Source organism: Salmo salar, chromosome 27 (assembly GCF_965601325.2).
Source record: "Salmo salar chromosome 27, fSalSal1, whole genome shotgun sequence".
Taxonomy (NCBI): Eukaryota; Metazoa; Chordata; class Actinopteri; order Salmoniformes; family Salmonidae; genus Salmo; species Salmo salar.
This window is the reverse complement of record NC_138317.1, coordinates 19107289-19127713: the sequence shown is the minus strand read 5'-3', so window position 1 is coordinate 19127713 and position 20425 is coordinate 19107289. Positions and strand designations below refer to the sequence as shown.

The window sequence follows — 20425 nt, the reverse complement described above, 5'->3', positions numbered from 1 at the left end:
CTATTGATGAAGAACTGGCAATTCTATAGAAAGAACTGGCCATTCCATGGAAAACATTTTTTGGTAATGTACTGTGTACAAAAACAAAACGGACACATAACTTTGTAAAAAATAAATAAAGAATCAAATATAAAAATGCAAATTTTTTCATAACACAAAAGGGTTTGATGAACATACATTTTTGATAATCATACAAAAAAACATATTTTTGGTACATAAACTGAGGCTTTGATTCAGTACAAGGTGCCTTCCAGAGCACTGCACTGTGCAGCCGACAATGCGTATTTAAAAGGGAATTTCCCCCGCGTTCGCAGGACAGCAGTCATGGTATGCACTGCGAATGTCGGCTTAAGTGTCAATTGCCTTTAAAAGGGTCATTGTCGGCTGTCCATTGCGCGGCACTATAACATGCCTTAGCGTGTAAACCTAGAGGAAGGTAGCTCTCCAGGAACAGGGTTGGAGTGAAAACCTACAGGACAGTAGCTCTCCAGGAACAGGGTTGGAGCAAAAAACCTACAGGACGGTAGCTCTACAGGAACAGTGTTGGAGAGCCCTACTTTAGGGTGAGATGTGGTCCCTCCTCTCGGTGTCACTGAGCGGATAGGGAAGTAAAACACTAATAGTTACAGTAGAAGGGTGGTACAGCAGGAGGCCTCTCTATGCATGTTGTCTACTGTACAAACACAGCTTTGAAAACCCCCTTCTTAGATGAAGAAAACAGCATTGCTTATTATAATGGGTAAATGTAAAGTTTCATGGCAAGCTGGGTTCGCAGGATCTCTGCTCTACTCAGAGTTCGTTTTTAAAACGAGAAAAGCCTTGACAGAGTGTTGGTGATTATGGATGAAGCACAATAGACTGAGTCTCCCCAGCTACTCCTCTTCCACCCTCCCTCTCTCCTCTTTGTTTGTCACCCCAGGCTTCAACTGAAGACAAGGACGGAAGGTAAACGCTGACAAGGTTAGGACTGAGGCACAAACACAGTTATCTAACAGCATTCAGCCTTCAGAAGTGTTTACAATAACTGCCTACCACGACAACACTCCCACAACAACACTCCTTTCTGAAAGCAGAGGCATCCTTCATCTGCTCTTCTTAATACAACCTGCCTTTTGTCGTGTCGTGACATTTTGGAGTAGGGACCTCTGCTCTGAGTGCCAGGGCCGAACCTGACATGTCAGGACTTTCTATTACTGTGTAGACCACAGGAGTTTTCATAAATCAACGGATAGAATGCTAATCTGAATATAAACGCATTCATTAAAGGGTGAGGGAGATGGAGAGGCTGAGGGGGGAAGCCTAATCTAATTGGTGTCAAGGGAAGACCTGGGTAGGGTGTTGTATGGTTGCAGTGTACGTTTAAAATGAAAAACTAATTATTCAGACAAAACATTTCTAGGCGTTACAGGGAATGGATTTCTGCCCTAAGCAAATACACTGATGCCATATTTCATCATGGTATGCAGTACTAGGCCTAATAAATGGATCCATAATAAATCAAATATGCATCCTATGAATATTATACTGATTGGGCCATAACCATACATTAATGTCTAGTATTGACTAGACTAATTGTTCAACATCAGTGCCCGACCTCACTAATGCTCTTGTGGCTGAATGGAAGCAAGTCCCCACAGCAATGTTCCAACATCTAGTGGAAAGACTTCCCAGAAGAGTGGAAGCTGTTTTTCCCCCTTTTGTATCCCAAAGTGTAATGGATTTATACTATAGTTCAGTTGGGAGCTGTAATGCAACATTGGATGCCAGACGATGAAGAACACGAAGACCGTGTGAGTGACTCACTGTTGTGCAGCATGCACCAGGTGACCTAGTTACAGTATGGAATTCACAACTACATGTTTACCAGTTAGATATCTTATAACTATCAATTTAATTGTCTAAAAATGTGCTTTTGTTTTATAATTTACAAGCTAGTTAGCTATCTAGCTAAGTGGTTAGCAATTCTTCCAAAATCCAGCATTTGGTTGTTAACAGCAGAAGATCCCCTCCTGTTTTGTGTGTGCAGCAAACCGTGAGAAGCATTTTTGAGTTACAAGTATAGTTTAGGTCAGAAACTGTATAAAATGTTTGCAATGTGCTCGTTAGCATTCTCTATGGGATTTTACATGTACTTGTTAGCCTTCCAGGAAACGTCCAGTATTATATGGAGCTCCAATCCATCTTATACAGCGCAAGTGAACAGCAAACCTGGTTTCAAAAAACAAATAAAGCAACACCTCGCGGCACATCTCTCCCCCATGTGCCCTACTGGTTGTGTGTATGTATTGACATGTATGTGTAACTGATAGATGCACACACACACACACATTTAAAAACATTAACATGTAGTGAATGTAAATTGGAGTCTTTTTCGTTATGTGTCGGACCCAAGTAAGACTAGCTGTCTCCATTGGCGTCGGCTAATGGGGATCCTTTAAATCAAATCATTGCTAACCTTCGGATTTAAGTGGGGTTTGAAAACAGCTCCCCTTGTGTTCAGTGCTAGTATTACAGAATATCCCTGTACGGCACAAGGTCGGTATGAAGGTATGACAATCTGGATACCGCCCACGCCCTGTATTGACTACACTGCCAATACTTCTAATATGGTACCACTCTCCCAATGTAATTTGTCTGACCCTTTATCAATGTTATTGGCAAGGTAACATGTTCAATGATTCATACAAGTGAAATGAATTGATGAAGATTTGATGCATTGAGGCCACAATGGTGGCTTCAAAGTAAGAAGACTATTGCCTAGCAGAAGCCACTCAGCAGATATTCAGAAGGGTTTGGAGGTAATTATCTTCAGGCTCATTACAGGGTACAGGTTCACCCCTCAACCCAAACACAGCCCCCATCGCAGGCTGTCTAATAGCTAGCACCTACAGGATGAGGGGAGGAGGAGTGGGACCTGTCAAATCTTCTACATTATTCATGTCGCCATCTTCACCTCCCTCCACCTAGCTCCCATTTAGCCCTTTCAGTTGTAACAAACTTTTTAATAACTTTACCCTGCATCTACTCATACGCTCTCCCTCCCTGCCTCTCCTTGCATCCGTCTCTCCCTCCATCTTCCCCCTCCATCCTCCTCCTCTCCCTCCAAGGTACAAAGCTTGTTAGTCCTGGGGAAGAGGAGCAACATCTCTGTATTTTCTCTCAGAGTGCTGACATTCAGTTTGGGCCAGCCCAGTGTGTAATGATGTGAAAGCAGGTTTGAGGGGTTTTATCAGTCCTCCTGCTGACTGTCTACGTCCCAAAGGGCACCCTATGTAGTGCACTACTTTTGAACAAAGCCCATCTATATAGGGAATAGGGTGCCATTTGGGACACGCACAGAGAGAATGCTGGGAGGTCGGGGACGGAGTCAGAACATGCCTGGGAGATGATTCTAGAAGTCCCCAGCCACTTAAAAATAAGCCTGTATGTATTGGATGTGGTGGAGGATGAAAGATGCTCTGCATTTCATCAGGTAATCAGCAGGTCCAAAGGCAAGGGGGGGGTATGTTTCTGCTTAGACAAGTTGTCGTAGACTAGTCTGACAAGGTAGTGATGTAGTGTTGTTGAATGCAGACAGAGACTTGTATACTGAATTGATTTAATGGTCAAACAACAGTCAGACGGCAGGCTAAATAAGGAAGTCTCTCAGAGTGCCATCTGTCCTTGTGAAACAGCTTATACAGAGAGGACTTATAAGGGCAGTCAGTCAGTAGGTGGTCTGCAGAACCTGTCCCTCCATGTTTCATTACCTTTATCTCAGGCCAGGGGCCCAGACACCAGCACCCCAGTCTCCACCGCCTCGCTCCCCCCACCCCAGTCTCCACCGCCTCGCTCCCCCCACCCCAGTCTCCCCCGCCTCGCTCCCCCACACCCCAGTCTCCACCGCCTCGCTCCCCCACACCCCAGTCTCCCCCGCCTCGCTCCCCCACACCCCAGTCTCCCCCGCCTCGCTCCCCCACACCCCAGTCTCCCCCGCCTCGCTCCCCCACACCCCAGTCTCCCCCGCCTCGCTCCCCCACACCCCAGTCTCCACCGCCTCGCTCCCCCACACCCCAGTCTCCACCGCCTAGCTCCCCCACACCCCAGTCTCCACCGCCTCGCTCCCCCACACCCCAGTCTGGACCAGTCTTTCAACATACCAAAACACACTCTGTTCTACTCATAGACATTAACATCATCAGTTCGACTTCTCCCGTCGGTTTGTGTTCATTGCTGCCCTGCTACACACAGACACATGCACACCCACACACCGCTGGAGACTGGCGTTACGCCAGCACACCTAGAACTAAGTGCCATCAATTCTACACACAGAGAGGCTGAGAGGTGCAGCCATACACACACTACATACATCTGTCTCCAAAACCACTGGTCAAACCAACCCCACGCTAAATCCCCACACCAGGAAATATTCACAACATAATACCTCTCATCTAAAGTGACCACAGGGGATACATGCAGCAGGATTATCATTATGAGTTTCGTAATTTACTGTGGAACAGAGTTTCATCTTCAAACAGCCCTGTAGTTAAGCCTCAAATTCATTCATTGTCTTAGACCATGGAGCTTGTTTTGACCTTGGAGCTTAGTTTGACAATGGAGCTTCAGAACAAACATTTCCTCCTCGAGGTCGTTCAGCTAATCAGAACTCTTGTTCATCCCCTTAAAACAAATACAGGACGGAGTGCAGAGGTAAAGTAACCTAGCAACAGCCTACCATAAACCCCGGCCCATAAACTGGCTGAACAGGTACAAAACAGTGGGAGAGAGAGCAGGCAGAGAGAGAGAGAGGGAGCAGGACAGAACAGGCAGAGAGAGAGAGAGCAGGACAGAACAGGCAGAGAGAGAGAGAGAGAGAGAGAGAGAGAGAGAGAGAGAGAGAGAGAGGAGAGAGAGAGAGAGAGAGAGAGAGAGAGAGAGAGAGAGAGAGAGAGAGAGCAGGACAGAACAGGGAGAGAGAGAGAGAGAGAGAGGGAGCAGGACAGAACATGCAGAGAGAGAGAGAGAGAGAGAGAGAGAGAGAGAGAGAGGGAGCAGGACAGAACATGCAGAGAGCGAGAGAGAGAGAGGGAGCAGGACAGGCAGAGAGAGAGAGAGAGAGAGAGAGAGGGAGCAGGACAGGCAGAGAGAGAGCGAGAGAGAGAGAGAGGGAGCAGGACAGGCAGAGAGAGAGAGAGAGAGAGAGAGAGAGAGAGGAGAGAGAGAGAGAGAGAGAGAGAGAGAGAGCAGGACAGAACAGGCAGAGAGAGGGAGCAGGACAGAACATGCAGAGATAGAGAAAGAGAGAGGGAGCAGGTCAGAACAGGCAGAGAGAGAGAGGGAGCAGGACAGAACAGGCAGAGAGAGGGAGCAGGACAGAACATGCAGAGAGAGAGAGAGAGAGGGAGCAGGTCAGAACAGGCAGAGAGAGAGAGGGAGCAGGACAGAACAGGCAGAGAGAGAGAGGGAGCAGGACAGAACAGGAAGAGCCACTGCTGAGCAGATAACGTCACACTGAGATCTGCTCTTCACGGAGTCTGTTTGTACTGGGGACAGGACACGGAGCCAGGCACAGACACGGAGCCAGGCACAGACACGGAGCCAGGCACAGACACGAAGCCAGGCACAGACACGGAGCCAGGCACAGACTCGGAGCCAGGCACAGACACGGAGCCAGGCACAGACACGGAGCCAGGCACAGACACGGAGCCAGGCACAGACACAGAGCCAGGCACAGACACAGAGCCAGGCACAGACACAGAGCCAGGCAGAGACACAGAGCCAGGCACAGACACAGAGCCAGGCACAGACACAGAGCCAGGCACAGACACAGAGCCAGGCACAGACACAGAGCCAGGCACAGACACAGAGCCAGGCACAGACACAGAGCCAGGCACAGACACAGAGCCAGGCACAGACACAGAGCCAGGCACAGGTGTGTGCACACACAGCATAAATGGGGTTGACTTGACAGCCTTTAAGTAAATACATGATTTGAAGCTGTACTGTAGCTATAGAAATGGAGGACTATATTTACATCAAGTTTGAACTTCATTTCCCATCAAATCATGACAAGACAGATCAGCATTCACTTCCTGTAGATCAGCCTCCCCTATCATCTCTTCCCCCAGCCAACATCCACCATTATAGCAGCCATGTTGGGTCACCCATGGCCCCCAGTCGCCCTCCTCTTTGTGTTGTAGTAATGATCTGTTTGGTAACTGTCTGCTAGAGGGGTCTTGCGCCTGGCTCTGACAGGTAGTGATGGAAAAGCAGATGCATGCCTATAGCATCATTAGCATCAGTTGTCACAAATGGCACCCTTTTCCCTAATGAGCCCTGGTCAAAAGTAGTGCACGATATAGGGAATAGGGTGCAATTTGGGATGCAGTCCTGTTGTCATTAACCATCTCTGGACCTGACTGGCATGGCATGTTCTGAGGTTTGGCTTAAGCCATCGATTCTTTTATAAAAGGTCTATTTCTTATTATGTGTCCTTGAATCATCAATATGGTAACGAGCCACTCAATCTTTCTAGTTTTTGTGATTTATTATTTCGCCCATATTAGTCTGATGCGTGATCATTCAGAGACTATTTCAATTGCGTGTGTACGTGTGTGTGTGTGTGTATAGGTGTACATGTGTGAGTGTGTGTTGGTCATGACTAGTCACTACTGCATGACTCACAATAAGAACTCGGGGAACAGATCCACAAAACTAAACGATGATGACAGCAACGGCACTAAAGCTTGCATTATTGAACATCTTCATAATCATTATGATGACAGCATAAGAATGGAGCATTAACAATGAAGGTTCATGTTTTAAATGTATTTAATTGTCTCAGTGTGAATCCTGCCTCAGGATTTAATCGCTGGGGGAATGAAGGCAGTAAAAAGCCAATAAGTTGTTCAATTAAAGACACATCTAAGGAGGCTTCCTGTTCAAAACAAAGTCATCAGTTTAAATCATATAAACCAAACAATATCTTCACTTCTAGTAGAAAATCCTTTCACTGAATGAACTAAATTCAGTACCAGGCGGGTCTGTGAATTACATACCCAAGTGTTTAAGTGTTCCATAAATAAGAGAGAATTTATACACAGGTCTGCAAATTAAAATGAAAAGACCAATTTGAAGCAATAGATCTCATATTATAAACTGGGTGGTTCGAGCCCTGAATGCTGATTGGCTGAAAGCTGTGGTATATCAGACCGTATACCATAGGTATGACAAAACATTTATTTTCACTGCTCCAATTACGTTGGTAACCAGTTTATTTAAGAAATAAAGGCACCTCGGGGGTTTGTGATATATGGGCAATATACCACGGCTAAGGGCTGTGTCTAGGCACTCCGCGTTGCGCATAAGAACAGCCCTTAGCCGTGGTATATTGGCCATATACCACACCTCCTCGGGCCTTATTGCTTAAACTAACCACTGAAGCTCAGCAGCTGGGATATGAAGAGTAAGGAAGCAAGAGATGGGATGAAAGACGGTGAATATCAAGTGAGAGAAAGGGAAGACAACTGAATGGCGGCTGTAGTGTGCGTTTCGTCCTCACCTCGTCCCCTCAGTACTGTTGTTCTGGTAGTTACAGTAGAGCTGCGGCGTCCCCAGCATGGCCTCAGTGAAGACAGCCAGGAAGCCCAGGGTCTCTATGAACACAGAGGAGTCCAGCAGCAGGTAGGTGATGTAGGCCACCAGCAGGAGGAACGGTTCCATTCAAAGTCTGAGGCAGACAGACACGTGCAGAGAGGAGACAAGTAATACACTACGAACAGTGTTAAAACTAACAGTTCTTACCCTTTTTATCTCCATAATAATACACTGGCTTGAGAAGATCATAATAAAAGCCTCGCATGTGACGTGAGACAAGGACACATAGCTGCATGGAAAATGCATTTGGAATACATTTGGGAAACCCTGAATGATTTACTCTAAAATGTTTCTGCCTCACCAAAATGTTTCCTTAAGTTCGTTTTTGCTTTGTTCCCTTTTCATCGGGGGAATAAACAACAAAAACACTGACAAAGTTCAGTTTAAGTCATGAATTCAACATGAAGATTATACAACTGCAGGCCTCCAATAGAATCTATAGTGACATCTCAGCTCGGAGACTGGCACCACCACAACACATTGTGCTGCCTCAACCTTTCACCTCTAACCTATACGAGTACCCAAAGACAACCGTAAACACGATCAGTGAACGGATAAGAAGGTTAGCGATGAGGATGCATCCTTGTTTGGTGTGCTGAGGATTATGCTATGTCAAAATGTCATACGTTATTGTCTTCATTGAGGCCTTCCCTGCCGTTATATCTGGGAGGTCAACACTGAGCTGCACCTAACGCATTTTAATATTTCTCGGAGCCTGACCCTGCTCTAAACAGCGTTAGAGGAGAGAAGAATACACCGAGGAAATGAAGTTGTCGCTGAGAAGAGGTGGAGAGAGGGGGGGAATCCACTGTGCAGTATCTTCAATAGGATTTTTTACAACCCTCTACCTCAATGATGAAATGAGATTCTACTGATCTAAAAGACAAGCTCCTTGATATTCCGACTCCAACACACCTAAACTAAATAAAAGTGAGCAATTTGAACAAACTCGTACAGTTTGCACCTCTCTGATTCAGAGGGGTTGGGTTAAATGCGGGGGACACATTTCAGGTGAACGCGTTCAGTTGTACAACTGACTAGATATCCCCCTTTCATCTAAAATGACATGGTTGATTTGGTTTCCTACCCTTTTCCATAATCACATTGCCTTCTGACACACACGAAGAGGTACGACACCTTACATTACCCGTCCTGCTGACGTACTGAGACTAAAGTGGAACAACTGCTAGGTTTGACATTTCAATTGAACGCATTTTATTGAAATACTGACGATAAACGGTGATTTAGATGGGATTTCTGACTAATGCGCATGGCAGACAGGTGTATTTGTGTGTATGTGAGAGTCAGGCGGTGCGTGATCGATCATTTCTGCAACTCCAAAAAAAAATCACCCAATCAGGGTGACGCTAGCAGTCTGACCTGTTCGTACAGGATCTAAAAGGAAATGTATGCCCAGAGATGAGTGTACTGGGGATAACATAAAGGGGTTGTCTGTCAGAGTACTAAAACCCATCCTCCGCAGACACGCCACAGAACAGAAATGTTCCTTCCATAAATACAGTTCCTGGTTCCCAACGTGAGAGAAATGAAAAGGGAAATGGCTTATTGTAGTGGTAGAAGAGAATTGTTTCAGGTGTTAACAGCTGTACCTTAGCGTGCGACACCCAACTGTGCCACCCATCTACCCTGGGGTGCTCTCGTTCCCCTCCTCCTCTCATCCCTCTGTTTACTCCAACATGGTGCCACTGTGTGTGTGTTGTCCCCACCACGGGGACAGTGTGGGGGAGAGAGCTGGCTTCATGTACCCCCTGCTGCCCGTGCACAACACGCACACACACACACACACACACACACACACACCACACACACACACACACACACACACACACACGCTTTCTGCTCACTGAACAATGGTAAATGTGTAAGCAGGCAGGCATGTGCCAGAGCTAGATATTGTTTTGCAGTAGTTTATCTCCCCAGGACATTAGTTAGAGGGTGTCGTTTAGCCTGCCAGGTCTATACTTCCCATAATCACGTTGTCAATCAAGTAATTCATAGTCCATAATCATGCAGGGAAAACAGCTACCTAAAAAAATTGTCTAGAAAAAAAAAATAACCTGCTTTTTGGGGCAAAGTCAAAGCGAGGTGTGTGAGGAGAGTAGGACGTGAATCTGAATGGTTCCAATGAATCACACCATACAGGAGAGACTGATGACTAATAAGCATCAAGAGAAGATTATATACGTAGACTTTTCTCAATGCCCTGTTCGCTGCCCCTGACTGTCCCCGTCCTCCCCGACTGTCCCCGTCCTCCCCGACTGTCCCCGTCCTCCCCGACTGTTCCTTTACCAGTACACAGGTCTAATAACCAACTCCCCTCACATCTCTGGTAGTGCCAAATACTGCTCAATGCTCCTATTCGCTGGTCCAACTGTCAACAAAGACATCCTAAAAGGGAACAGAATAGAAGACAAACAATAGCATGTGATTTGAATTACAATTTTGACGCAGAGTGAAACAAAATGTAGCCCATCCCTGGATCTGTAGAACACTACAACAAAGCTGAGAAAGATGATCTAAACTAGACCGTCATTTGAGCAGCTTGATACATTTGACTTCCACCTGGGTAGGTAATCCGTAGGTTTATTTATACACCTAAACGGCGTGCTCTCTTAATCATCTCTTTAAAGTCATCCTTCCCTTCGGCCTGATAGCCGTCTCATAAACCAGATTACGATCCTATCATAACCAGTCACTAACTTCATAATAACAGAACTACCATATCTACCTTGAGGATTTTCAACAACAGATACGCTGAGATCTAGGGTACAGTATGCATGCTTGCGTGCACGATACACAAACACACAGTACCAAACGACAGGGGCGGAGACAGAGACATAATTGTCTTGTGAAGTCGTTACCCTAAATTCACAGCCAATTTAACCCAGAACAGGTTCCAAACTAACAAACAGTCCACTGACGCAGGGAGGGAGGAAAGAGTTTGCTCTTGGTTTGAACTCACAGGGAGCTTAATGCACTTCTCCAGAGTGATTGGGACATAATCGTTTTTGATTGGACAACCTGCCATGATAATGGAGCCTGGAGAGAGAGCCACAGAGGGAAGCTAGCTCTGTACACCACAGTACGAACAGAGAACAAACAGTTCAATACAAGCACAGAACACACAACAACGTTAGGAATATACAGAAATATACTGGTTCAACGGGTCCGCATTACACTTCATGTAATGTGTCAGAATACTGTTCCGTCTGTCTCAGTTTGACACTCACATTTACAAACTTCAGTGAAAGCAGGTGAAGATAGAAAGATAAGGAGACGTCAGAACTATCTGTTACTCCCAAACTACATTGGGACAGTCGCCCTTTAGGAAGTTCGCCAGAGAGTTGTTGCCTGAGGAATTCCTCTTTCCTCTCTCATCAATAGTGGATTACAACATGCCTCTCCTTCATATCTCCTCCTGGATTAATCAATAGATGAACAGACCCATACGTGTATAGCAGACAGACAAGCAACAGTTCTGTCAATGCTAATCAAGGTTGGCAGAGAGAGGTGATGGATTGCCAGAGAGACAGCGAGAGGCCAGGAAGACGGCTGAGAGAGGCCGCACAGGCCAAGGAGGTAGAGGCAGGGGCAAAGAGAGAGGCAGAACCAGAGAAGAGGAAGAAGGTCTGGGAGACAGAGAGCCCGGAAAGCAGAGAGGCTGAGCTCCAGATTCAGTCCTGGGCATGCCAAAGCCAGGCAGAGGCCAAGGAGAACACAGCCTGGCTCTGGTTCCAGCTCCACTGCCAACAAACGTGCCAACTAAACTCTGGTTCCAATGCCAAGGGCCAACTGCTTCATGTACAGTCCAGAACCATGATCATGTGGCACACGAAACGGCAGCTTTTAAAATGTGTTTATTTAACCAGCCAAGTCAGTGAAGAACTAATTCTTATTTACAATGGAAGGCCAACCCCTCCCCTAACCCGGATAACACTGGGCCAATTGTGGGCCACCATATGGGACTCCCGATCACGGCCTGTTGTGATACAGCCCGGGACGCCTCCAGGACTTCGACGCAGTGCCTTAGACCGCTGCGCACTCGGGATCCCCTTTTGACGAGGTAAGTTGAAGCCAGAATTAAGCTTTTTCTACTGCGATGAGAAGAAAGTCAGCTTACCATACCACTGGAGTTAAGCTGTAGAACAACATCATGCTGGGTGGAAACAATTTGATAAGTTGTAAGAAGTTGGCAGCAACTCCGCCAATCAACTCCTAGTTCCCAATCACACAAACACACAACTCCAAACACAGAGGCTGAATAAAGGGTGAAAAATAATTTGGGATTGCTGAAATTAATATCTCAGACAGTCTGCAGCTTTCTCTGCCACTATCATTGGATTCTACAATGCACAATCAATCAAAGAGAGAAGACGAGTGAACCCAATAAAGCGTGATGGATAGCAGTTCTGAGAAGGTAAATGACATCACTGTCAGTGAGGACTCTGGCCAATATACAACACAGAGCATTACTGCATCTTCACAGGCACTGTCTGCATTAGTTATTTCCCAGCACCACCTACTGTTCACACAGAGGATAGCAACTGCTCCCCAAGAACAAAGCAGCAGTGTTAACTAGAACTAAACACAACATTGAGATCCATTGTTAGTAAATCCATATTTATGATGGGCTACTCACATGAACACAGTTCTCAGCACAATGAAACAGGCACAATTGATCGATTGAAAGGTTGTGAGACTCCATTGTCTCAACATTATAGCAGCTGGTCCTCCGCCCCTCTCAGCTGCCTGAGTGAGGGAGCAGTACAGTAACAAGAGGGAGTTGAAACAAAGGGCAAAGATAGAGGTAGAATAACAAGGACAGAGTTAGGAAGACTACAGTCTCATAAACTGTCCCATCGGAGTTGTTTGTGCCTCTTCAGCAAGCTGGTGTGAATCCAAGTCATCATCATTGCTGTTTTACCAGACAGGACTACAGAGGAGAGGCCGTGGGTAGTGCACATTAGCTTTCACATGCAGCATTTAATACAATTGTTGTTGTAACGCTATCAACAACAACAAAAAACACTGAGCATAGTTCATTTCAAACCAAGAAACAGTCAAGTCATGACTTCTCTAGCCACAAAATAGCCAAGCAGTTAGTCTCTCAAGGTCAATAACATTAAGTAAACAGCAACAATCAGTCTTAATACATATGGCTAATCAATATATAGGAGTCTAGAACGCATGCATGTTAATGTTCATCACAATCAGACATCTCAACGAACTGAAGCAAAATTCAATTTCCATGAACAATCACTGCAATACATATACGCATGCTATAGTAAACTAAAATCAGAAGCATAAAAAGTGTTTTACACACCAACACACTTCAAGCTATTGACTATAGCTAACATGCATTGTGAACTTCCATGCGAACACTATAACAACTATATTGGTTCTTTATGAATCACAAATGGAGATGTGACAAGGAAGGATCACATGCGATGCAGGAGGATGCATGCCAGGTTAATGCAGGAGGATGCATGCCAGGTTAATGCAGGAGGATGCATGCCAGGTTAATGCAGGAGGATGCATGCCAGGTTAATGCAGGAGGATGCATGCCAGGTTAATGCAGGATGATGCATGCCAGGTTAATGCAGGAGGATGCATGCCAGGTTAATGCAGGAGGATGCATGCCAGGTTAATGCAGGAGGATGCATGCCAGGTTAATGCAGGAGGATGCATGCCAGGATAATGCAGGAGGATGCATGCCAGGTTAATGCAGGATGATGCTGATGAGTTAGCAGCAGTTAGTACTGTAAACGGAGCAATAACAGAGGGAGTGCCACACAAGACCATGTGGTAAGAACAGAGAGAGCGAGATTAAGGAGGAAGGCAGATGAATGACTGGATGGCAGAGAGAAACAGACGATACCTACCCAGAAAGGAACTCCTTAGTGACTGTTACTACAGACAAAACTAAATATGAGGAAAGGGAGAAAAGAGAGCTCGGTTTCCCTAAAGAGAGAGAGCTCGGTTTCCCTAAAGAGAGAGAGCTCGGTTTCCCTAAAGAGAGAGAGCTCGGTTTCCCTATAGAGAGAGAGCTCGGTTTCCCTAAAGAGAGAGAGCTCGGTTTCCCTATAGAGAGAGAGCTCGGTTTCCCTAAAGAGAGAGAGCTCGGTTTCCCTAAAGAGAGAGAGCTCGGTTTCCCTAAAGAGAGAGAGCTCGGTTTCCCTATATAGAGAGAGCTCGGTTTCCCTAAAGAGAGAGAGCACGGTTTCCCTAAAGAGAGAGAGCTCGGTTTCCCTAAAGAGAGAGAGCTCGGTTTCCCTAAAGAGAGAGAGCTCGGTTTCCCTAAAGAGAGAGAGCTCGGTTTCCCTAAAGAGAGAGAGCTCGGTTTCCCTATAGAGAGAGCTCGGTTTCCCTAGAGAGAGAGCTCGGTTTCCCTAAAGAGAGAGAGCTCGGTTTCCCTAAAGAGAGAGAGCTCGGTTTCCCTATAGAGAGAGAGCTCGGTTTCCCTAAAGAGAGAGCTCGGTTTCCCTAAAGAGAGAGAGCTCGGTTTCCCTATAGAGAGAGAGCTCGGTTTCCCTAAAGAGAGAGAGCTCGGTTTCCCTAAAGAGAGAGAGCTCGGTTTCCCTAAAGAGAGAGCTCGGTGTTCCCTAAAGAGAGAGAGCTCGGTTTCCCTATAGAGAGAGAGCTCGGTTTCCCTATAGAGAGAGAGCTCGGTTTCCCTAAAGAGAGAGAGCTCGGTTTCCCTATAGAGAGAGAGCTCGGTTTCCCTAAAGAGAGAGAGCTCGGTTTCCCTATAGAGAGAGAGCTCGGTTTCCCTAAAGAGAGAGAGCTCGGTTTCCCTAAAGAGAGAGAGCTCGGTTTCCCTAAAGAGAGAGAGCTCGGTTTCCCTAAAGAGAGAGAGCTCGGTTTCCCTATAGAGAGAGAGCTCGGTTTCCCTATAGAGAGAGAGCTCGGTTTCCCTATAGAGAGAGAGACCGGTTTCCCTAAAGAGAGAGAGCTCGGTTTCCCTAAAGAGAGAGAGCTCGGTTTCCCTATAGAGAGAGAGACCGGTTTCCCTAAAGAGAGAGAGCTCGGTTTCCCTAAAGAGAGAGAGCTTGGTTTCCCTAAAGAGAGAGAGCTCGGTTTCCCTATAGAGAGAGAGCTTGGTTTCCCTAAAGAGAGAGAGCTCGGTTTCCCTATAGAGAGAGAGCTTGGTTTCCCTAAAGAGAGAGAGCTCGGTTTCCCTATAGAGAGAGAGCTCGGTTTCCCTAAAGAGAGAGAGCTCGGTTTCCCTATAGAGAGCTTGGTTTCACCTTGTGCTACAGACCAGAACTGTCCCACAGTGTCAAGTGAGGAGAGGTTTCTTCTTGACATATGGTTAGTGATTTCAAAAGGACAACCCCCATAACTTCCCTGTAGGAATTAACAGAGTAGAAACCTCAACGTTTGGATCTGACAGAGTTGAAACCTCAGCTGTTGACCAGAGTTGAAACTTCAACATTTCTTTTACATCTGACAGAGTTGAAACCGCTACGTTTGTTTAAGAGTTTGACTGATCTCAAACTAACTGACCCACCTCCCATGATCCTGCCAACTTGATTGGTTACCAAACTCTGGATTGAGGTCCCATGAGTGCAGCACTGAGCGTTTAATGTTGTAATATTGCACTGGCAGAGAAACACAGGTGTAGGTCAGTCAGTCAGTGTATATAGCCAACAGGCTGAGGGAGGGCGTTATGAACCAGATACAGCAGCCAGCGCCCTCTAGTTCCACAACAGATGATCAACATCCTGTTATTATGACTAATGGCAATATTTAAGATGAAGAATGTTAATGTTTAGCATTTTATATCTTCCCTTTCTGTAATACACATGAATCTGCCAGTGTTCTGTTTGTGCAAGGTGCGGGGCAATTTTATTTTTCACCAGATTAGTCTCATTGAGATTAACAATCTATTTTACAAGACAGACCTGGCCGAAAATAGCAGCACAAAAAGTTGCAGGCACATTTTCAACATAAAACACACAGCAATACAATAAAAAAAACATCCATTTACATATTGAACAGCAAGATGGTTCTGGAAAGTGTGGTGCAACTAGGGGTCAAAAGACAGACAGCCCCCTGCTTCATCAGTGTGAATATTCTGAATTGTTCTCATCTCTCTGTTGATTGTATTTGACACCAGACTGGAGGTGCAAGGGCCCGAGGACACACTGATTATCACTGCATTCTGTGACACTGTGATTCTGCAGCAGCTAACAAATCAATGCCTTTTTGTTTTCCTCCAAGCCTCTCGGGCTGGTGTTTACAGAACATGTGGTGCTGTCTGATTAGGATATTAAGGGCCTGTCTCCAAGAGGAGAGTTAGATATTTCTCTGCTCCTGTTTCTGTTCTCCATTTCGCAAACTTGTAATAAAGTGGATCGATTTTTTTATTGACTTTATCTGCGACTGCTATTCTCTTTTGTTCACCTGGAAATTCCTATTACAAAGACGAACTAGAGGTGTACAGTACAAAGCCACATTCAGTAGGCAAATGGCTTCAAACATTGCAGATAGAAAACGTCACGAAGAGCCAACATGTGACATAATATGTTTCACTGCTTAAACAAACCACTTAAATCTAACTGCACACAACCTCACAGAGACAAACACCCAGCTTATTCTACATGTCAGAGGCATGTTTGATCTACAGGTTGGTGATAAAACCAAGCGTTATCAGTAGTTCACACCATGACGCGAACAGAGGTTATAAACTGATTATAAAGCCCCAAAGAGGAGCTAGGAAGCGGGAGGTTAAAGACACGTGTGAAGAGGTGAGTAGGGACAGGCCAGGGAGGAGGATAGTGACCTGTGAATGAACGTCGCTTAGTCGGTGGCCACGCGGACGTTGGTACACAGGTCGAGCATGATCAACATGGTGGCGATCATGACGATGCTCTGCCACAGGAGTGGCGTCTCAAAGTAGCGCCCAAACCTGGAAAGAGAAGACCGGGAGGGAGGGAAGGAAGGAAGTAGTTTGGCTCAAGGGCAGTAATAATGTTCTGCTTGGAGACAATAGGCATTTGTTGACACCAAACCAGAACTGTGCTATTCAAACTAATATGACTATTCAGTGAGAGGCTGTAAATTCTGAAGGGACAAATAGCTGACGTCTGTCTGTTCTTTAAAATGCACTTAGTCTACAGCCTTCACATGCATCAATGCACATTTGGAATAATATGCAACAAGTGTACCACACCTGTGGCAAAACTTACGTGAACAGTATGAGTAGAATGTTGGCCACCAGTAGGACGAGAATCCCTCTGCTTTCTGTGTCGGTCTGATGTCCCTGTACTGGGGGATGTAAGGTACCACTCCACCAAACACCATGGCCCCCGCAGTGATCCATGTCACCAGTTGGTTCAGGACATACATGAGCTGCTCAAACATCTCATCTTCCATGTTCTCTCTCTGTTATCTAGTCTACCAGGGCACAGCAAAACATGGAAAGTGCCAAAGGGCTGTGCAAAGTTCTAGTGAACTGCACTTGCCTTTCAATAAAGTGGTGTAGCCTAGTCAGAGAATGTGGATAGAGTGGTGCCTTTGGATGCTTATTTACAGTCAACTACTGGATCAATAACCAGTGAAGGGGACATAATGATGCGTCCCTGACATTGAAAGAAAGTCCCTTATTTCAAACCGGATGTAAAGCAGGAAGAACGATGTCCATTCTATTGAACAGTTTAGCGTAACATCCAGAGGGTCTACCTTAGCAGAAATAGAGTTGAAATGACGAGTTGATCGTGTATCAGTAAACATTCACGTGGCGCTACTGATACTACTGTAAATATATGAGAGGTTAGAATAGCACAATGTAACAAGTTGAATGTTACAATTGAGCACATCGTCGGCCAGAGAACTCAAACTTACAGCAGGTCGGTCGACCAATCAAATGAATGCAGTATTATTTATAAGCAGCTTCAATTTACTGGCTTTATCACGATTTGTAAAGAAAACTAAAATAGTCGACGCTCGAAATTTCCTTTCCAGTTGCCCCTAGGCTAGTCGAAGCGACTCAAATCCCCCAGTGCTCTGGATGGGTTTGTAGTTTGAACTGGACGGCAGCAGGAATCCATGCAGCACATGACTGTTATTTACAAACAAATCCCTTTTATCTGGAAAATGTCATTCCAGCTAAAATCGAGAGAGCATGAATTGACCCGAAAGTGCTAAAACACCTGCGTCCACCGCCTCTCTCCCAGCCCTACAAACCGAAAGCTCGAGCAGCGCTTCCTTGTACGTCAATATCGTCACTCCCTGTTTTGCCAATATCTGAGTTTGGTTTCATTGTCCTAGACAGAATTAATTTGGAAGGGGACATCGACCACTTCTTAGCATATGTGTAGCCTATTGTACTTGTCCTATTTTGAGACGTTGGCCTATATTTATTTATTTGTACTTTTCTTACATAATTTTCATGATGAGAATAAGGGATGATTGCAGTGAGCCCGGATTAAGAAGCTTTTGTTGAGTTTACATAATGGTGGATGACTGTCATCTGTCAGAGAATAACATTCTAAATGGATGGTCTCTTATATAAAAAACTGGCATGGAGAGTCCCAAAGGATCTGAAATATCCATTGAGATCAACACAGAGAGGTGCACCTAAGGGTATTAACTTGGTGTCATGAGAGAAATGCCTAAATGTCATCACTCATCACAAAGCTGGAACATCTTGGTAAAAGTCAGAAAAGTCAGCAACAGAAATGAATTGGTGTTTAAAACGAGACTGAAACCAAAAAGTTAGTTGAGTCTACCGTTCTGTAGTCCATTCTTCTTAAACTTGGTTTCAGTTTGACTACCAACCATTCTGTGCTGTATAACCACGCCTAGTAGGCCACAATGCATTAACTATACTGAACAAAAATACAAATGCAACATGCAACAATTTCAACGGTTTTACTGAGTTACAGTTCATAGGAAATCAGTCAATTGAAATAAATAGGCCGTAATCTATGGACTTCACATGACTGAACAAGGGTGCAGTCATGGTGAAGTAGCAGGTGAAGAAGCCGGTTGAGGAGGTCCTGGACTGGCGTGGTTACATGTGATCTCTGGCAACAGCTCTGGTGGACATTTCTGCGGTCAGCATGCCAATTCCAAGCTCCCTTAGACATCTGTGGCACTGTGTTGTGTGACAAAACGGCACATTTTAGAGTGGCCTTTTATTGTTCCCAGCACAAAGTGCACCTGTGTAATGATCATGCTGTTTAATCAGCTTCTTGATATGCCACACCTGTCAGGTGGATGGATTATCTTGGCAAAGGAGAAACGCTCAATAACAGGGATGTAAACAAATTGGTGCACAACATTTGAGAGAAATAATATTTTTGTGCGTATGAAACATTTCTATGATCTTTTTTTTCAGCTCATGAAAGATGGGACCAACACTTTACATGTTGCGTTTATATTTTTGTTCACTATCATTTTCTGAATTAGACATGTCTTTTGTTGAAAAACATCTGATTGTTAGCCTACTTAATGATTTATGAAAAGGTACACACTCTATAGATTTGATGGAGACTACACACACACTCTTTAGTCAAGGTCTCCCAAAGGAATGTTTAACTCCCGGCTGTGCATTTCAGTTGAAACATTGTTGCCAAGAATGACACGCAGGGACAGGGACGCACAACTTCATAGACAAATCCCATTGGCTTTGAAACCACAGCTGAATCAGGATGTCCGAATCCAACTCAAAAGCCACAAATGAATTGACAGTTTCTTATCTGTATAGCGTTTTTCTTACGCCGATGAAAATTGGTATCTAAGAAATTATTGTTTGTGTTGTCTCTCCCACAGATGGAAGCGACGATGCAGAACCTTCACAATACATTTCAAAGCATCTCTGACCAGATTGTTTCTAAAAATATAATTTTAATCATACCCTACTACTAGCAACTGTTGTATAGAATGACTCTCTGCTATTGAAGAACAGCATCTAAAAGCTGCCGTTGAGCTTATAGTGCATACAGATAATAGGATATTCAAGCAATAGACCTAATCTCAAAATTGCAGCTGTTTTTTTAATCAGAGATTAAAAAGAGGTTTATGAAAATCCAGTGGTTTTTCAGAGAATAAAATATGCATTTCATTTATTTTCTCTGTTAAGAAATACTGTTTCATGTACAACCTAACTATGCACAGTGTATTATAATAATAATGTAATTACATATATTGCGAGACTGCCCTTAACCAACCCACTGGATGACGTGGGGACTCGAATTGATGACCTGGAGAAGAACGTTGCTGACCTGATGACCCAGGCTGGTATGGAGGAGCAGCAGACTTCTAAGTGACCAAGCCCTCGGGTTAACACATCAGATCGGCTAACTTCACCTGATTTCTGGGACAGAAGATATGCCATGACAAAGGGCTACACAGAGGCTAGTTATTACTGATCTATTGTTGTGTAACATCAGCCTACGGCATTTGCTTAGGTGCTTAGGCATTCACTTTGGTGGATTTTACCATGTAAACAATTGTCACACGGACACAATTCATAATTTTTTCTATAATACAATAAATGTGTATTCACATTTTTTAAAACAATATGATGGGGTTGGATAATTCCAAGTCTTCCCTCCATCTTCCTGTCATCACATCACAACCCATAGCATTTCAGGAGAAACAGGTCACATAGACATACAGATTAAACATAAGGGCCAATTTTCCAGGCCCAGATTAAGTCTAGTCCTGAACTATAACACACTTTCAATGGAGATTCTTCATTGAAAATTATTATTATTAAATCGAGGACTAGCCTCAATCTGGGTCCAAGAATACGGACTGT

At 44.9% G+C, this 20425-nt stretch overlaps 1 pseudogene across 1 annotated transcript; it reads right to left on the bottom strand.

Annotated features, from left to right (window-relative positions):
- Positions 1-5815: 5815 nt before the first annotated feature.
- On the bottom strand, positions 5816-17860 carry LOC106588591 (solute carrier family 66 member 2-like; annotated as a pseudogene). Its single transcript, XR_014382925.1, has 3 exons — positions 16848-17860; positions 16442-16567; positions 5816-7708 (listed from the first exon to the last, which is right to left on the bottom strand). The product of XR_014382925.1 is annotated as a solute carrier family 66 member 2-like (transcript).
- Positions 17861-20425: the final 2565 nt, after the last annotated feature.